Below are 12852 nucleotides of genomic sequence, written 5' to 3'. Positions count from 1 at the left end.
AACATGATATTCACCGCTTTTATCTTGGGTTTTTTTAATTCTATACCTAATTCAAAAACAGAAACAAGCAACATTACAGAGACGAATAACACAGTGAGAACACCAGTGCCCTCCCACTATGGAGAGTGTGTTTGCCCACCCCTTAACTCTAGCCCAGTCATGTAATTTACTTTGGCCAATAGGATGTTAGCAGATGTGACATCAGCACACACTTGGAAAGAGCTTGCTGATTGAGCTTATTTGGTCTTGCATCTCTGTTATCACCATGAGAACATGCCCTGCATAGTCTTCTGGAGGATGACAGGCACATGGAACAAAACTATGCTGCCCCAGTAGCCCCAGCCAACAGCCAACTGACCCCCAAATATATAAGCAAACTCAGGCAAGATCAGATGAGCTGCTTAACTGACCCTCCACTGAACTCAAGCACTTGAGCAATAAACTTTATTTTTTATGCACTAAGGCTTTCTGGTTGTTTGTTATACAGTATCATTGTGGCAACAGATAGCTGACACAAGGTTAGATATAACGTTTCATTGGTGAAATGAGTGATATTCTTGATGTGTAGTTAGCTTAACAAATTGTGCAGACACTTCTGCCCTTTGATGAATGGGATATAAGAATCAGCCAAGACTAGCAGCTTAACATCTTTAGAGTTGACTCTAGAAATAGAAGTGCATTCAATGCTATGATTCCCCCTACCTACATCAAAACAAAGAATTTGATTGCCTTACCCAACTGGAAGCCTAGCTGATCCTGCTGCTCTCACAATATTTTTGCATTGGCATTAGATTGAATCTTTCATGCAAGCATCTTGCTCAGAAACCTAAAAGGAGAGAGAATGAGGACTTCACTGTGTTTATATGTACTGGCTATATAATTGTTTTTGTGCTTGCAGAACAATAGATATTTGTATCTGAGGCAAAATTTGATTCAAAGCTAGGTTTTATCAAAAAATAGCTCTGGGTAGCAAGGTTGTAGCAAAGGAGATACAGCTTCCATCCACCCCTAATGATCACAGGTACCAACATTTACTGAGGGAATCTGTCTGTTGACAATAGCCAAATTGGCTTAGGTCAGTTTGCAAAACAGAATAATTTCACATCTGACACAATAGGAATTATATCTTCTTAATGGTAGGAACTTACAAATGCTAAATTTGTTGAAATAGATTTTATTGAATCCATATGAATCACTTTAATTTTAAAGATAAGGAAGTGAAACCTAAGAAGGTTAAGGGAAATTCTCAAACTCACATCAGAAATGTAGTAGCAGATTTAGGTCTCAAATCCAGTTTCCCAAATACACAAATAATTATTTGGTCAGGTACAGTGGCTCACACCTATAATACCAGCACTTTGGGAGGCTGAAGCATGAGGACTGCTGAAGATCTGGAGTTCGAGACTAGCCTGGACAACATAGCAAGACCCAATCTCTACTAAAAATTTAAAAATTAGCCAAGTGTGGTGATACACACCTATAGTCCCAGGTATTCAGGAAGCTGAGGTGGGAGGATCATTTAAGCCCAGGAGTTCAAGGCTGCAGTGAACTATGATTGCACAATTGCACTCCAGTCTAAGCAATAAAATAAGACCATGTCTCTAAAGAATAATAATTCTTATTATTCTTATTTGACTTCCTATCAGTTACTTTTTCATTCAATTTTGTTGGTATTTTCTAAGAACCAGCATCTAGTTTTGTTGATTTTTTTTTTTTTTTTTTTTTTTTTTTTTTTTTTTTTTTTGAGATGGAGTCTTGCTCTGTTGCCAGGCTGGAGTGCAGTGCCACGATCTCGGCTCACTGCAACCTCTGTCTCCCGGGTCCAAACTATTCCCACCTCAGCCTCTCGAGTAGCTGGGACTACAGGCGTGCACCACCATGCCCAGCTAATTTTTTTTTTTTTTTTTTGGTATTTTAGTAGAGATGGGGTTTTACCGTGTTGTTCAGGATGGTCTCAATCTCCTGACCTTGTGATCCATCCGCCTCAGCCTCCCAAAGTGCTGGGATTACAGGTGCGAGCCACCGTGCCTGAGCTTTGTTGATTTTCTTTACGGTTTTTCTATTCTCTATTTCATTATCGCCACTCTAGTTTTTTTCTTTCTGTTTATGTTGGGTTTCATTTGTTCTTCTTTTTCTTTTTTCTTTTTTTTTTTTTTTTTTTTTTTTTGGAAATGGAGTCTCACACTGTCACCCAGGCTGGAGTGCAGTGGAGATCTTGGCTTTCTGCAACTTCTGCCTCCCTCCTGGGTTCAAGCAATTCTCCTGCCTTAGCCTCCCAAGCAGCTGGGATTACAGGAGTGCACCACCACACCTGGCTAATTTTTGTACATTTAGTAGAGAAGGGGTTTCACCATGTTGGCCAGGCTGGTCTCAAACTCCTGACCTCAAGTGATCCACCCACCTCAGCCTCCCAAAGTGCTGGGATTACAAGCGTGAGCCATCGCACCCGGCCTTGTTCTTCTTTTTCTACTTTAAGATGGAAGATGAGATTGTAGATTTGATATCTTAAAAAAAAAAAAAAACAAAAACAGCTTTACTGAGCTATAACTTAATATCATACAATTCACCTATTTAGAGTATACAACAGATTTAATTCACAGATATGTGCAACCATCACCAATTTTAGAACAGTTTCATCACTTCAAAAAAGGTGACATGTCTTTTAGTTATAACCCTCCCTTGGGGCTGCTATCTCTCCTGCAGCCCAAAGCAATCACTATTCTGCATTCTGTCTTCATATATTTCCCTATTCTGGACTTTCTTATAAATAAAATCATGTAATATGTAGACTTTTGTGACTGGATTCTTTCACTTAGCATATTTTCAAGGTTTACGCAAGTTGTAGCATTTATCTGTACTTTATTTCTTTTTATGGTTTAATAATGTTCCATTATAGTATGTAGTACATTTTATTTATCCATTTGTCAGCTGATAGACGTTTGAGTTGTTTCTATCTTTCAGCTATTATGAATAATGCTGCTATAAAAATTCACATACAAGAACATACAATCTTAAAATTTATATGGAACCACCAAGGACCCTGAATAGCTAAACCACTCCTGAGCAAAAAGAACAAAGCTGGAGGCATCATACTACCTGACTTCAAGATATGGTACAAAACTATAATAATCAAAATGGCATGGTACTGACATAAAAACAGACACACAGACCAATGGAACAGAATAGAGAGCCCAGAAATAAATCCAAATATTTACAGCCAACTGATTTTCAACAAAAGCAACAGAAACATACTTTGGGGAAAGAACAGTCTCTTTAACAAATAGTGCTGAGAAAACTAGATATCCAGATGCAGAGAAATGAAACTAGACCCCTATCTCTCACTATATACAAAAAGCAACTCAAAATGGATTAAAGACTTTAATGTAAGATCAAAACTAAGAAACTACCAGAAGATAACGGAAAATGTTTCAGGACCTTCATCTGGGCAAAGATTTTATGGATAAGACCTCAAAAGTACAGACAACAATAGTAAAAATAGATAAATGAAATTCTGTCAAACTAAAAAGCTTCTGCACAGCAAAGGAAACCATCAACAGAATGAATAGTCCACCTACAGAATGGGAGAAATTATCTGCAAACTATTCATCCAACAAAGAATTAATATGCAGAATACACAAGGAATTCAAACAACTCAACAAAAAAATAATAGTAATCTGATTTTTTAAAGGATCTGAACATTTCTCAAAAAAGACATACAAATGGGCCGGGCGCGGTGGCTCAAGCCTGTAATCCCAGCACTTTGGGAGGCCGAGACGGGCGGATCACGAGGTCAGGAGATCGAGACCATCCTGGCTGACACGGTGAAACCCCGTCTCTACTAAAAAATACAAAAAACTAGCCGGGCGAGGTGGCGGGCGTCTGTAGTCCCAGCTACTCGGGAGGCTGAGGCAGGAGAATGGTGTGAACCCGGGAGGCGGAGCTTGCAGTGAGCTGAGATCCGGCCACTGCACTCCAGCCTGGGCGGCAGAGCGAGACTCCGTCTCAAAAAAAAAAAAAGAAAAGAAAAAAAAAAAGACATACAAATGGTCAAGAAGCATATGAAAAAATGCTCAACATCACTTATCAGGGAAATGCAAATCAAAACCGCAATGAGATATCATTTCACCCTAGTTAGAATGGCAATTATCAAAAAGACAAAAAATAGCAAATGCCAGAAAGGATGTGGAGAAAAGGGAGTTCTTATACACTGTTGGTGGGAACATAAATTAGTATAGCCACGATTATGTTAGTAAGTGAAATAAACCAGGCAAAAAAGTCACACATATTGTCACTCATATGGAATCTTAATTTTTTTTGTTTGTTTGTTTTTCCTCATTTCCAATGGGGTTGGATGGAATCTTTAAAAAGTTCATATAGAAATAAGGAGTACAGTAGTGATTACTCAGGCTAAAAATGTGGGAAGAGAGGGGAATAAGGAGAGATTGGTTAATGGATACGAAAGTACGGCAACATAGGAGGAATAGGTTTTAGTGTCCTATAGCACTGTAGGGTGACTATAGTTCACAATACTTTGTTGCTTATTTTCAAATAGCTAGAAGAGAGGATTTTGAATGTTTCCAAAACAAAGAAATAATAAATGTTTGAGGTGATGGACACGCTAATTACCCTGATTTGATCATTGCACATATATTGTATACATGTATTGAAATCTCGCACTACCCCATAAATATGTACAATTATTATGTGTCAACTAAAAATAATGTAAAATTTTATGTACAAGTTTTTATGTGGATATGTGTTTTCATTTCTCTTGGGTGGAGCTCCTGGGTCACCTGGTAACTCTATGTTTAATCATCTGAGGAACTGCCAGCAATTGTACCATTTTACATTCCCAACAGCAGTATATAAAGGTTCTGATTTCTCCACAACCTCAAAGATACTTGTTATTATCTGGCTTTTTGATTCAAGCCATCCTACCGGGTTTAAAGTGATATCTCAAAAAGATTTTGGTTTGCATTTCTCTGATAACTAATAATGCTGAGCATCTTTTCATGTGTTTATTGGACATTTGTAGATCTTCTTTGGAGAGATGCCTATTTAGGTCCGATTTCTTAATTGAGTTACTTGTCTTTTATTACTGAGTTGTAAGAGTTCTTTATATATTCTAGGTACATGTCCCTTATCAGATATACGACTTGCAAATATTTCCCCCATTCTGTGGGTTGCCTTTCACTTCCTAGTTGGTGTCCTTTGAGGAACAAAAGTTTTTAATTTTGATTAAGTCCAATTTATCTATCTTTCCTTTTGTTACTTATGCTTTTGGTATCGTGTCTAAGAATGCTTTGCCAAATCCAAGGTCATGAAGATTTACCTACCAGCTGTGTTTTCTTCTAAGAGTCTTATAGTTGTAACTATTACATTTAGGTCTTTCATCTATTTTAAGTTAGTTTTTTACACAGTGTAAACTTCATTCTTTTGTTTGTAACTATCCGGGTGTCCCAGCAACATTTGTTGGAGGGACTCTTCTTTCCCCAATGGATAATCATGGCACTCTTGTCAAAACTCAGTGGACCATAAATGTAGGACCGATGTCTGTACTCTCGGTTCTACTCCATTGATCTACATGTCTATTCTTATGCCAGTACTATGCTGTCTTGATAACCATTGCTTTGTAGTAGGTTTTGAAATTGGGAAGTGTGAGCTATTGTACTTTGTTCTTCCTTTTCATGATTGTTTTGGCTATTAATATCTCTCGACATATTTTAGAATCAGCTTGACAGTTTCTATAAAGAAGTCAACTGGGATTCTAATAGGAATTGTATCATATCTGTAGATTAATTGGGGGCGTACTGTCATCTTAACAACGTTCAGTCTTCCAATCCATATACATAGGATTTCTTCTATTTAGATCTTCTTTAATTCCTTTCAAATATATTTTCTAGTTTTCAGACTATAAGGTTTGTACTTCTTTTGTTAAATTTATTCCTATTCTTTTAATTATTTTTGATAACATCATAAATGGAATTGTTTTTTAATTTTATTTTTGGATTGCTCATTGCAAGTGTCTAAAACTATAATCTTTGTATATTGACCTTTGTATGTTGATCTTGTATCCTGCAATCTTGCTGAAATAGTTTGCTAGTTCTAACAGATTTTTAGTAGATTCTTTAGGATTTTCTACTAAATCTAAAGAGTTATTGATTGTTTAATTGATAGAATTTGAATTTCAAATTTATATTTCTATAAATTCCCTCTAAGTACTATTTTAGCTGCATTCTATATTTTGGCATGTTGTGTTTTCATTTTTATTCGTTTCCAAGTGTGACTGAATTTCTCTTGTGATTTCTTCTTTGACTTCTCAGTTATTTAGGAGTATGTTTTTTAATTTTCACATATGTTGAATTTCCCGAAATTCCTTCTGCTACTGATTTCAAATGTCATTGAATTGTGGTTGGATAACACATTTTGTAATAATTTCAATCCCTTTAAATTTACTGAGGCTTCTTTTGTGGCCTAATATATGGTCTACCTCATAGGATATTCTATGGGTACATGAAAGTATTGTGCATTCTGCTGTTGGAATGTCCTATGGTTATTTATTAGGCATCATTGCTTTATAGTCTTCTATTTCTTTTGTTTATTTTTTGCCTGGTTGTTCTCTCTCCTTCTGAAAGTGGAGTCCCAACTACTGTTTTTTAATTTTTAATTTTTTTTATTCAACTCTGAGTTTTCACTTCTCATAATGGGGGACTCTGTTGTTAGGTGCATATATGTTTATAAATTTGTCTTCCTGACAGATTGACCTTTTAAGCACAACAAAATGTCTTGTTTGTCTCTAGTGACTTTTTTTGTCTTAAAATCTATTTGTCTCATATTGGTATAGCTACTCCATCTCTTTGGTTACTATTTGCATGGCACATCTTTTTCCGTCCTTTACTTTCAATTTACTTGTGTCTTGGAATCTAAAGTGAGTCTTTTGTAGATGGCATACAGTTGGATCATTTTTTTATTCATTCTGCCAGTCTCTGCTTTTAAACAGAGAGCATAAACCATTTATATTTAATTTAATTACTGATAAGGTGGGATATATGTCAGCCATTTTGCTGTTTTCTACCTGTCTTTTTTGTTCCTCAAGTCCCCTAATATTGCCTTCTTTTGTGTTAAATATTTTCTCATGTACCATTTTAATTCCTTGTCAATTCTTTTATTATATATTTTTGAGTTATTTTCTTACTGGCTGCCCTGGGAGTTGCCATTAACATCTTAGTTTATAATGATCTAGTTCTGATTAATACCAACTTAATTTCAATGGTATACATATATATATAATTTTTTTTGAGATGGACTCTAACTCTGTCACCCAGGCTGGAGTGCAGTGGTGCAGTCTCGGCTCACTACAACCTCTGCCTCCTGGGCTCAAGTGATTCTCCTGCCTCAGCCTCCCAAGTAGCTGGGACTACAGGTGCCTACCACCACACTCAGCTACTTTTTGTATTTTTAGTAGAGGTGGGTTTCACCATGTTGGCCAGGCAGGTCTCAGACTCCTGACCTCAAATGACCCACCCACCTTGGCCTACCAAAGTGCTGGAATTACAGGCATAAGCCACCGCACCTGGCCCAGTGGTTTAACTTTTAAATGCTCTAAATAGTTCAACTCCTCTATGCTATTACTATTATGTGCTCATCAATACAGATTTATAGTTATTGCCCCATGTAATTGTCTTCTAAGTCAGATATAAGAAAAAAGATCAATAATAAACAACAAATACATTTATATGCCTTTAATATTTACCTACATGATTACTTTACTGGTGTTATTTCTTCATATAGATTTGAGTTACTGTATAGGGTTCTTTCAATTCAACCTAGAGGACTCTTTTTTAGTTCCAGCTGCTATAACAAAAATACTATAGCCTAGGTGGCTTAAACAACAAACGTGTATTTCTTACAGTTCTGGGAGCTGGGAAGTCCAAGATTAAAGTACCAGCAGATCCAGTGTCTGGAAAGGGGCTCTTCCTGGTTTGTAGACCACCGTCTACTCATTGTATCCTAATACAGTAGAGGGGGAAGAAGTAAATTCCCTTATGTCTCTTCTTATAAGAGCATTTTGGTCAGGCGCGGTGGCTCACGCCTGTAATCCCAGCACTTTGGGAGGCCGAGGCAGGTGGATCACGAGGTCAGGAGATCGAGACAATCCTGCTTAACACGGTAAAGCCCCATCTCTACTAAAAAATACAAAAAATTAGCCAGGCGTGGTGGCGGGCACCTGTAGTCCCAGGTACTCGGGAGGCTGAGGCAGGAGAATGGTGTGAACCCAGGAGGCGGAGTTTGCAGTGAGCCGAGATCATGCACTGTACTCCAGCCTGGGCGACAGAGCGAGACTCCATCTCAAAAAAAAAAGAGCATTTTAATCTCAGCATGAGGGCACCAACCTCATGACCTGCTCACCTCCCAAAGGCTTATCTCCAAATACCATAATATTGGGGAATAGGGTTTCAACATATGAAATTTTGTGGGGATACATATATTCAATCCACAGCATTTTACTCCAGGCCCCCCAAAATTCATGTCCTTCTCACATGCCAAATACATTCATTCTATTTCAACAGTCCCCAAAATCATAACTCATTTCAGCATCAACTCTAAAGTCTAAGGTCCAACGTCTCACTTAAATATTTAAATCAGGCCAGGTGCAGTGGCTTATGCCTGTAATCTCAGCACTTTGGGAGATTGAGGCAGGAGGATTCCTTGAGCACAGGAGTTTGAGACCAGCCTGGGCAACATGGCAAAACCCCATCTCTACAAAAACTACAAAAATTAGCCATGTGTGGTGGCACATGCCTGTACTCCCAGCTATTCAGGAGGCTGAGACAGGAGGATCGATTGAGCCCAGGAAGTCGAGGCTGCAGTAAGCTGTGATCATGCAACTGTACTCCAGCCTGGGTGACAGAGTGAGACTGTCTCAAAAAAAAAAAAAAAAATTTAAAGCAGATATGGGTGAGACAAGTGACAAGTCTTCCTGATGCAAAATTCCTCTCCAGCTATGAACCTGTAAAACTAAAAACGTTATGTGCTTCCAAAATACAATGATAGGACAGGCATAGGACAGACATTCCCATACCAAAAGGGAAAAACAGGAAATAAGAAAGAGTAATGGACCCCAAGTAAGTTCAAAACTTAGTAAAGCACACTCATCACACTCATTTTTTGTTGAAAACTGGACATTTAAAATAATATACTGTTGGCCAGGCACAGTGGCTCATGCCTGTAATCCCAGCACTTTGGGAGGCCAAGCAGGGCAGATCACCTGAGGTCAGGAGTTCAAGACCAGCCTGGCCAACATGGTGAAACCCCATCTCTACAAAAATACAAAAATTAGCTGGGCATAATGGCGAGTGCCTGTAATCCCAGCTACTCAGGAGGATGAGGCAGGAGAATCACTTGAATCCAGGAGATGGAGGTTGCAGTGAGCCAAGATCACGTCATTGCACTCCAGCCTGGGCAACAGAGACTCCATCTCAAAAAAAAAAAATTAAATTAAAAATAAAAAAAATAATAATATAATGTTACAACTCTTACAATCAGATCCTTCCCTCATCATCTGCAGAATTTCTTGTTGTTTGTTTCAGTGACTATTCTGAACTAATTATGTAAAGTCTGTAATCATTGCCATGTTCCCGTCTCTACTTGGTTAACTTTTGACAAATTAATGATTAAACAGAGATTTCCTTACATCTGGAACCAATACATCTCCCAGAGTTTTCTGAGTGACTTTGTGTGGGTACTGAGGCATACCTTTAAAACTAGAGTATTTTATAACTCCACCTTAGCCTTCACTTCCTGCTTGTACAGAATCTCAAGATAAACCAGAGGTAAGAGCTTAGCTTAGAGCCTTCTCAGTTCTTTTCTAAGCATGCTTACAGCCCTTCCATGTAAATGACCTTCCAGATTACCAGGAATATATTAAAGCTTTGCAAAGCCCCTATGCATATTTCATTCTCCAGTTAGTCCTTTTAAGCTTTTCATGAATCTGTTTTGCCCCAACTATTGTCCATCACCTCAGGCAACTTTGTAGGCAAAGTTAAAACACTTGCCTACAATTGTTTTTTACAATGCCTCCCAGGGCAGAAAGGGACTTAACACTGAGTGAGTTCTGGGTCAGCCTTATAGGTGGAGTCTTCTAGGGAACCATCAGACAAGGTGGATGACAATTCTTGGAGAACAAGGCTTTGAAAGAGTTATAGATCCACTCTGGTGGCTGCCCCAAAAAATATGGATTGCTACTTTTTAAGGCTATTGCATAGCTGGAAAGTGGAAGGTGCGACTAGGGTTAGTTAAAAATGCCACAGACTTCACTGCTCTTACTGAGATGCAGCCAGTTTTCTTAAATAAATGATCCCTGGTTTGCTACAAGCTGTTGGTTAATTTCTGGAGTTCTGAAAATGTTAATTCTGAATAATTTTACCAGTTTTTTCATTGCTCTTATGGAAGGGAAATTTTTGAGAGGCCCTTACTCTGCTATTTTTGCTGACATTCTCCCACAATCTTTTTTAAGCCAAAAATAATCCAAATTGTGGCTAAGTACAAAAGCACTAGTAGCTAGATATCGGCATCATGGAAATGGAGGGCTATAGGTTGCAAAATAATGAAGACATAACAAAGAGCCCATGTCTTCTGTGAAATTGCCCCATAAGGCCCATTCAGAATATCCATGAATTTCCAATACCTCTTCATCCTCTTTTAATTAAACCTACTCTTCCTTAAAAACCAGCACCCCAAGATAAATGAGAATGAGCTAATTCAGTCTTATTGATTCCCTGTTTTGTTTAATTACTAGAGTTCTGATTTGTTTAATTGCTAGAGATTGCTTTCTACTATTTTTATTGCGAATGTGCCTTGATTTAGCTACAATATTGCTGCAGAGAAATGTGCTCTACATTTCAATCAACTTTATAAACTTTTGAAACCAAATAAATTTGATAACAAAGAATCAGCTGTATGCAATTAATGAAAGAAACCAATAATGTAAAAATTAGGTAATGTAGGCTAGTAGATTACCAGAGACCTCAGAAGGAAGTAAGACTTAAGCTAGATGTTGAAAGATGGAAAAAGAATTAGGAGAACATGGGAAAGATTGCATAACCAGAAGCTTCCAGTCTGTAACTGGCATAATAAAATCTCACGTAAGTGAGTAAACTAAATTGGCTATGGTAGTGGTTAATGTGGGGAGGAGAAGAAGGTTAAAGTAAGGAAGACACTGGAGTTGGAGAATACAATAGAAAACCTTAAACGACATATAGAGAATTTGGGTTTGTTGTTTTGTTTTTTTGTTGTTGTTGTTGTTGAGACAGAGTCTCGCTTTGTCGCCCAGACTGGAGTGCAGTGGCCGGATCTCAGCTCACTGCAAGCTCCGCCTCCCGGGTTCACGCCATTCTCCTGCCTCAGCCTCCCGAGTAGCTGGGACTACAGATGCCCGCCACCTCGCCCGGCTAGGTTTTTGTATTTTTTAGTAGAGACGGGGTTTCACCGTGTTAGCCAGGATGGTCTCGATCTCCTGACCTTGTGATCCGCCCGTCTCGGCCTCCCAAAGTGCTGGGATTACAGGCGTGAGCCACCGCGCCCGGCTTGTTTTGTTTTTTGAGATGGGATCTCATTATGTTGCCCAGGCTGATCTTGAACTCCTGGGCTCAAGCGATCCTCCCAACTCAGCCTCCCGAAGTGCTGGGATTATAGGCATGAGCCACCATGCCCAGCCATGTAGAGAATTTTTGACTCAACTTGCAGAACAATGGTTTGTACCTGCTTTCTCTCCTCCAACACACCTGAGAGATGCAATCATTTCCAATAATAGCAGTGGCTCACTATTCAAAAGGTCCTCAAATGTAGGGAAGAGATAGTAAGAATGTTATTGAAATAACTGAGGGGGAGAGATTTCAAAAAGCCCCACTCAGGATTCTGATATGCCTCTCTTCACCACCCTACCCTTCCACACCTCCCGGGGAATGAAAAGCCACAGGAGACATTAGAAAACAGTGCCGTTTTGAAAGTGTTATGGCTGTATTTCATGGTTTAATTACCTAATTTCCTAAACATCAGGCAAATCTGTTTCAACACTTTCCAAAATGTAATTCATAGAATACTTATCTCATAAAAATTAAGCCAGACATGATGGGATGCACCTACAGTCCAAACTACTCAAAAAACTAAGGTGGGAGAATTGCTTGAGCACTGGAGTTCAAGTGTGGGCAAGACAGCGAGACCTTGTCTCTAAAATAAAATAAATTCAGTCCACATAAGTTGGGAAGGCCCACATAGCATAGCCCCTTCTATCAGAAATTCACAAACTATATTAATGTGCCCAATAAAGGATCTAAGAACTCCCACAGTAGAGAAAACTGTTTAATTTTTTTAATCCACACACATATTTGATTATAAATCTTATTCTTACACAATACCTATTAACACTCTAATATTGCACAGGAAAAGTTGAGAAACTCCAGCCTACACTGGCTTCTTTGTGGCTGGGGATATGTCACGTGTGGTTCTGTGCCCTGCCATAGATCTGCTTATGCGAGACAGTATAACAGGAAGTGGTATTCCTTCCTCTCTCCAGAAACCCCACTCCCTACAACACTCCCCTGGCCAGCCTTCGTTTGCCTCTTTAAATCCTAGTGCAGAGATGAGCTAAGCCCAGTCCTCTCTCCCATCCTTCAGGTCCCCACATGGCTTTATTCAGTACAGATGTGTAATCAAGGCTCCTCGGTTCCTCAGTGTTTTTCTGAGATTTCACCAATACTCACCCGCTGCATCTGAGCTAAGTAACTGAGATGGCCCAAAGAGAAACCGGCATGGAAAACATGATGGCACTTGTGGGTCTTCTTGTGTAATTAA

General features: G+C 38.8%; 1 long non-coding RNA gene across 2 annotated transcripts in view; it reads right to left on the bottom strand.

Moving 5' to 3' along the window:
* LOC107129720 (uncharacterized) overlaps window positions 1-12852 on the bottom strand; it is a 37952-nt gene that overhangs the window by 12325 nt on the left and 12775 nt on the right. Inside the window, exons 1-2 of one of the 2 annotated variants that reach the window (XR_001490759.4) lie at window positions 2402-4022; window positions 735-826 (exon numbers count right to left, since the gene is read on the bottom strand). This is a non-coding gene — a long non-coding RNA (uncharacterized lncRNA). Of the gene's footprint in view, window positions 1-734; window positions 827-2401; window positions 4023-12852 lie in introns of those variants that run through there. The other variant, XR_010586829.2, reaches the window with a different exon arrangement.

This window comes from Macaca fascicularis, chromosome 5, assembly GCF_037993035.2.
Source record: "Macaca fascicularis isolate 582-1 chromosome 5, T2T-MFA8v1.1".
In the NCBI taxonomy this organism is placed as follows: Eukaryota; Metazoa; Chordata; class Mammalia; order Primates; family Cercopithecidae; genus Macaca; species Macaca fascicularis.
Note: the sequence above shows the minus strand (reverse complement) of the source record. Positions and strands in the feature narration are given on the sequence as shown.